At 41.9% G+C, this 5,873-nt stretch overlaps 1 long non-coding RNA gene across 3 annotated transcripts; it reads left to right on the top strand.

The window, feature by feature from the left end:
• The first annotated feature begins 4,428 nt into the window (after positions 1–4,428).
• LOC126996527 (uncharacterized) lies at positions 4,429–5,544 on the top strand. Of its 3 annotated transcripts, none has more exons than XR_007751242.1 (2): positions 4,429–4,622; positions 4,728–5,544. It is a non-coding gene; the product is annotated as an uncharacterized LOC126996527 (long non-coding RNA). The 3 variants fall into 3 exon arrangements; XR_007751240.1 differs by having other exon boundaries at positions 4,701–5,544; XR_007751241.1 differs by having other exon boundaries at positions 4,440–4,568; positions 4,701–5,544.
• Positions 5,545–5,873: the final 329 nt, after the last annotated feature.

Raw genomic sequence — 5,873 nt, 5'->3', positions numbered from 1 at the left:
TTTTTTGTGTCCTGCTTTTTCTCGTCTCTACAAGTAAGAGGGTGTTGCCTCGGTACAGAATTCGTGCAAGTTTCTCAACGTTATTTACTTTTTTATTTTACTTTTTAAATCTAAGAAAATAAAAGTATCGGTGATGAGTCCGTAGATTTATAATGGACACAAGGCCTTGAGGATGTCAGCTGGTGTGCATTTTCGTGGTGAGCGAGACAAAAGATAAGTTAATTTGAAGTGATTTATATATTTACACGTAGTAGCGGTATTGGAAAAAAATAATCTTCAGCTCATATTAATTATGGAAAACGAAGGGAGTTAACATATAATACGGAGTTTTCGATTACTGTTTTATTTTATTTTATTTTATTTATGTTTTTGCTTTAGTTGTTGTTAGGTATTATTTTTCTTCTTACTCTCCTCGTTGATTTTGTTGTCATTATTATTATTTTCCTCATAATTCTTCTTCTTTGTCTTTTCTTCTTTGTCTTTTCTTCTTCTTCTTCTTCTTCCAGGACGCTAGCGTTCTTCAGGATGAGCTAGACAGACTATATGATTGGGCGGGGAAGTGGCAGATGGAATCCAATGTCGGGAAGTGCAGTATTCTGAGTGTAGGTAGGAATAACCCCTCACACAATTATATACTCCTTAAATGACACTCCGCTGAGTAGGTCTGGATGTGAGAGGGATTTAGGAGTCTTAGTGAGCACTGACCTCCGTCCTGGAGCTCAGTCCATTCAAGCTAAGAATCGTGCAAATAGGGTACTGGGTTTCATCTCGAGGAGCGTAAGCAATAGGAGCGCTGAAGTCATCCTCAAACTCTACATAGCATTAATTAGACGTCATTTCGATTATGCGGTTCAGTTCTGGTCATCTTACTGTAGAGTGGATATCAAGTAGTTAGAATCTGTACAGAGGATGATGACAAAAATGATTCAAGGGGTGAGAAACTTGCCTTATGAAAATAAACTGAAGCATTTAAATTTATACGCTCTAGGAAGGCGAAGGTTACGAGGTGACTTGATCGAGGTTTATAAATGGGTGAAGGACTTTAATAAAGGGGATGTAAATAGGGTTTTGGTTGTAAAAGAGCAAGGTAGAACACGTAGCAACGGTTTTAAGCTAGTTAAATTCAGATTCAACAAAGACATAGGCAAGAATTGGTTTACCAGTAAAGTGGTGGATGAGTGGAGCAGGCTTGGGTGCCAATACCATAGATGCATTGAAGAAGAGTTTGGATAAATTCATGGATAGTGAGGTTAGGTGCGGTTAGACTTACAGGAACTGCCTTGTATCGGCCAACCGGCCTCTTGCAGACTCCTTACGTTCTTATGTTCTTTTGTTGTTGTTGTTGTTGTTGTTGTTTCTGTTCTTGTTCTTGTTCTTCTTCTTTTTCTTCGTCTTTTTCATAATTTCTTCTTATAATTAATGATCGCTTTGTCCTTCCATTTAGTTATCGATATGTTTCTCTGTCTCTATCTTGCACTTCCTTTAGACAATTATTAGTCTCCCTTCCTTCCTCTTACCTCCTCACTCCCTCTTTATGCCTCCTTTTATTTTTTTCCCATTCCGTTCTTTCTATCAATGGTCTAATGTCGGCTGCAATTAGTTTAACGTCGGTGGCAGTAAAAACATTCGAGTCTATTATAGATGAAAATATCCGTGACCACCTAGACTCCTAGAGAAACAGCCTGATCAATGGTCCCCACCTTGGGTTCATTGATCAAGGCTAGATCTTGTCTGACTTTATTGTTTTTTCTTTTTACAAAAAGTGTCAAATACGTAAGGACGACAGTTATGATATTGCATATCTTAATTTTAGTAAAGCATTCGACAAAGAACCTCACCAATAACTTTGACAACAATTAAAGCCCACGGGTTTGAAGGTAGATGGATCATGGTGTGGTTCAGTGACAGGAAGCAGAGTTCTGGGCTCAGGTAGTACATGGGGAAATGGGATTGGGTTCGAGGTACTAAGTCTGATGCAAATATCACGATACTTTGGGTGGAGCAGGTGCGGGAATTCCCTACCCGGCAGCATTGTCCTTCAACCACAACAAGGCATACCATTTTATATGTGGGTTGTTTAGTGTTTTACATAGTCTTTAAAATTTAGTATATGGTAAAACAAGTCTATATTATGTTGTGAATGTATCGAATTTTAGGATAGTAACGATGATTTATGTATGGAAATGAATTCAACCGTGTGCTACCCAGCGACGTTGTCATGTCTATGGTCAAGGTCGCCGGGTGACCCCCTGTGGACCTCGGGTTGCCCCGGGCCATTATTCCCTGGTAGAGAGGAAGCGGGTGAGAGAGGGGGAGGGAAGGTAGCGGTAGCCAAGGTCCAGCCCGTGAGACAGATGCAAGGATTTCTTGACAACATTTTATCAGTGTCTTTTTACCGATACCCTCGCTACACTTGACCCGATAAAAACAGTTATATTTTGTGAGCTTTGTTCTCCGTTCATTTTGCAATTGGCAAGGAAGCTATAATATGGTCCCTCGGGCCAAATTTGTGGCTTTACCGTGTAGCAGCGACGGGCCAAATTTGTGCCATGATATAAACCCCCAAAAATAGATGATGCATAAACCGATCACAAAACGCTTTGATATATATTATGAAATGATTTGTGTGAGTGATGATTTTTTTTCTCATTTTTCTCGCTTAGAAGGACCATTAAGAAACATGATCCCTGCGGCTACCGGGTTAATAGTCCCTCATATCCTTGTGTATCCGTGTTATTTCCTTCACCTCGTTCTCCACTGCTCTCCCTCTCTCTGTCCCGTTCCCGGTCTCCCTCAATCCTCTCTCTCACCTCCCAACCCTCCCTCCCTCCCAGCCACTCACTCCCTTAATCCCATAATCGTCACTCCCTTAATCCCCATAATCCTGTGATCGCGATATTATTGACAATTAGTCCCGTTCTAATGCGTTTACAAACCCAACTCATTAATCGATTCCTACTTTACTCTCTCTCTCTCTCTCTCTCTCTCTCTCTCTCTCTCTCTCTCTCTCTCTCTCTCTCTCTCTCTCAAGATTAAGTAATATGTATAGTGTTTTGATGTGTTTCTGTTAATATTTTTGAAACTATGAGGTTTGTGGAGAAACGAGAGAGGAGGAGGTGGAAGTGGAGGTGGAGAAGGAGAAGGAGGAGGAGGTGAAGGTGGAGGTGGAAGTGGAGGTGGAGAAGGAGAAGGAGGAGGAGGTGAAGGTGGAGGAGGAGGTAACTTTATTCTCTCACAGTCCTCATATAAGGCAACCACGAGGTCTGTTTTTTTCTTCTTTTTAAAGGAGGAGGAGCGGGAACAAAGAAACACAAAGTGAGAACAAACAACAGCAGGCCTGCTGGTCATTACGAGGCTGTTTGTGATAAGCTACACTAACTATCTAATCAAAGGTGGAAGATGAAGGACAGCAAAGGCGAAGGCCGTGGTGAGCAAATCAGGGAAGTAAAGTAACGGAACAGGCCGAGGCAGCAACACTATAATATAGTCGCCAAGTCAGTCAGTTCGGGGCCTCGCCATTCGCGCCAATCCCGGGCAGAATCTTGGCGGTTCAGTCTCCTTCCTTCGCCCTGTCAACTTCCCACTTTCGTCACATCACTTTCCTTCCTTTCCTCCTTCCTTCCTTCCTTCCTTCCTTCCTTCCTTCCCTCGTTGTTGCTTTCCTTCCTTCCTTCCCTCGTTGTTGCTTTCCTTCCTTCCTTCCCTCGTTTCTTCCTTCGTCCTGTCATTTTCTCCATCCTCCCTTCCTCCTGTCATCTTCCCCCCTTTATTCCTCCCTTCCTCTGTCACCTTCCTTTGGCCTTCGTCCTGCCATCCTTGATCCAACAAAAACGGTCTCCGGCGCCTTCACTGTATTTTCGATTGATTTGAATTAATCCCGTCTGGAATTTTAAGAGGCTCATCTTGCTATCCACCTCCTCGCCTCGGGGCTGGGGAGCGTCAGGGGCCCAAGGCCTTCCTGGCGAGCGTCGCAGGGCTCAGGGCTCCGGCAGGGCCTCGGTTCCCCGGAGCGTCCACGGAGGTGTCGGAGATCTCGAGGGTCCGGGGGTTGGGGGGGCGTGAAGTGGCAGCAAGACATGCAGTTACTGACCTCTTATTAGCCAGACGACGCGTTAATGACACGTTCCAATGGAAGGTTCGACGCATGGGGAGGTACAATTCCCCTAAGCAAGGCAAGTGTCATGCCAACTACGATAAAAAACGAAAATACACAAAAAATACAAAAAACAAAAAAAAAAAAATTGTCTCGTTTTGCTTTGTTTAAAGCGTCTTGTATGTTGGTATGGCGGGTCTTCTCTGGGGAAGGAGACTAACGCGTCCAACACAAAACCAGGAAAAGACGACAAGGAAAATGAGAGAACACCAGAAGAAGGGAAAGGGAAGAAGAAAGAAGAAGGAAAATGAAGAGAAGAGAGTAACACTAGAAGGCATATGAAGTAACACAAGAAGAAGGAATTTGAAAAGAGTAACACAAGAAGAAGGAAGTTGAAAAGAGTAACACAAGAAAAAGGAATTTGAAAAGAGTAACACAAAAAGAAGGAATTTGAAAAGAGTTACACAAGAAGAAGGTATTGAAAAGAGTTACACAGAAGAAGGTATTGAAAAGAGTAACACAGAAGAAGGTATTGAAAGAGTAACACAGAAGAAGGTATTGAAAGAGTAACACAGAAGAAGGTATTGAAAGAGTAACACAGAAGAAGGTATTGAAAAGAGTAACACAGAAGAAGGTATTGAAAAGAGTAACACAGAAGAAGGTATTGAAAAGAGTAACACAGAAGAAGGTATTGAAAAGAGTAACACAGAAGAAGGTATTGAAAAGAGTAACACAGAAGAAGGTATTGAAAAGAGTAACACAGAAGAAGGTATTGAAAAGAGTAACACAGAAGAAGGTATTGAAAAGAGTAACACAGAAGAAGGTATTGAAAAGAGTTACACAGAAGAAGGTATTGAAAAGAGTTACACAGAAGAAGGTATTGAAAAGAGTTACACAGAAGAAGGAATTTGAAGAGAAATAACACAAGAAGAAGAAATGTGAAGTAACACCAGAAGGAAAATGCAGAGAAGTAACACTAGAAAAATGAAAATGGAAATGAAAAGAATCATCCACCTTTCGGCCCAAACCAACATCACAAAATTATGGGCGAGTCTCTTCTGGGAGGAAAGCGGCTCGTTCAGACCCAGGAACACCAGAAAGGATGATAGAAACATCAAGAAAAGGAAAACAGAAAAGTCATCCACCTTTCGGCCCCTGGGGCCGCAGGGTGGGTGACGGGTGAATCTCCTCTGGGGAGAAGGAGGCTAACCCACACAGTCAAGATAGAGGATAGAGAAAGGAAATTAAATCATCGAGAAAAGAAAATGAAATTACAATATCAAGAAAATAACTAAAAAGTCATCGAGCTTTCGGCCCCTGGGGCCGCAGGGCGGGTGACGGGTGAGTCTTCTGGGGAGGAGGAGGCTCATCCACAGCCAGCAACACCAACAGAAAGAAAAGAAAAGAAAACATCAAGAGAAAAGAAAAGGAAAAGAAAAGAAAAAAACAAAGTAAACAAAGCAAAACAAGACAAAACAAAAACAAAACAAAATAAAACAAATTAAAACAACATAATAAATAAATAAATAAACAACCCAATAACAAACAATATAATTTAGCTACTGGGACTGCTCAAACGATCGAGATCAGCTTGGAAGTGTTCTTTATCCGTTGTCGTAGTGACTCTGCTGGCTATGTTTGTGTCGTCGGCAAATTTCGATATTTTACACGATAGCCCCTCGTCAATGTCATTTACGTACACTAAAAACAGAACAGGTCCCAACATCGACCCCTGTGGAACACCGCTTTTGACATCTCGCCAGTCAGATAACATAAGAAC

The sequence above is a fragment of the Eriocheir sinensis genome, chromosome 1 (genome assembly GCF_024679095.1).
Source record: "Eriocheir sinensis breed Jianghai 21 chromosome 1, ASM2467909v1, whole genome shotgun sequence".
Lineage (NCBI taxonomy): Eukaryota > Metazoa > Arthropoda > Malacostraca > Decapoda > Varunidae > Eriocheir > Eriocheir sinensis.
Note: the sequence above shows the minus strand (reverse complement) of the source record. Positions and strands in the feature narration are given on the sequence as shown.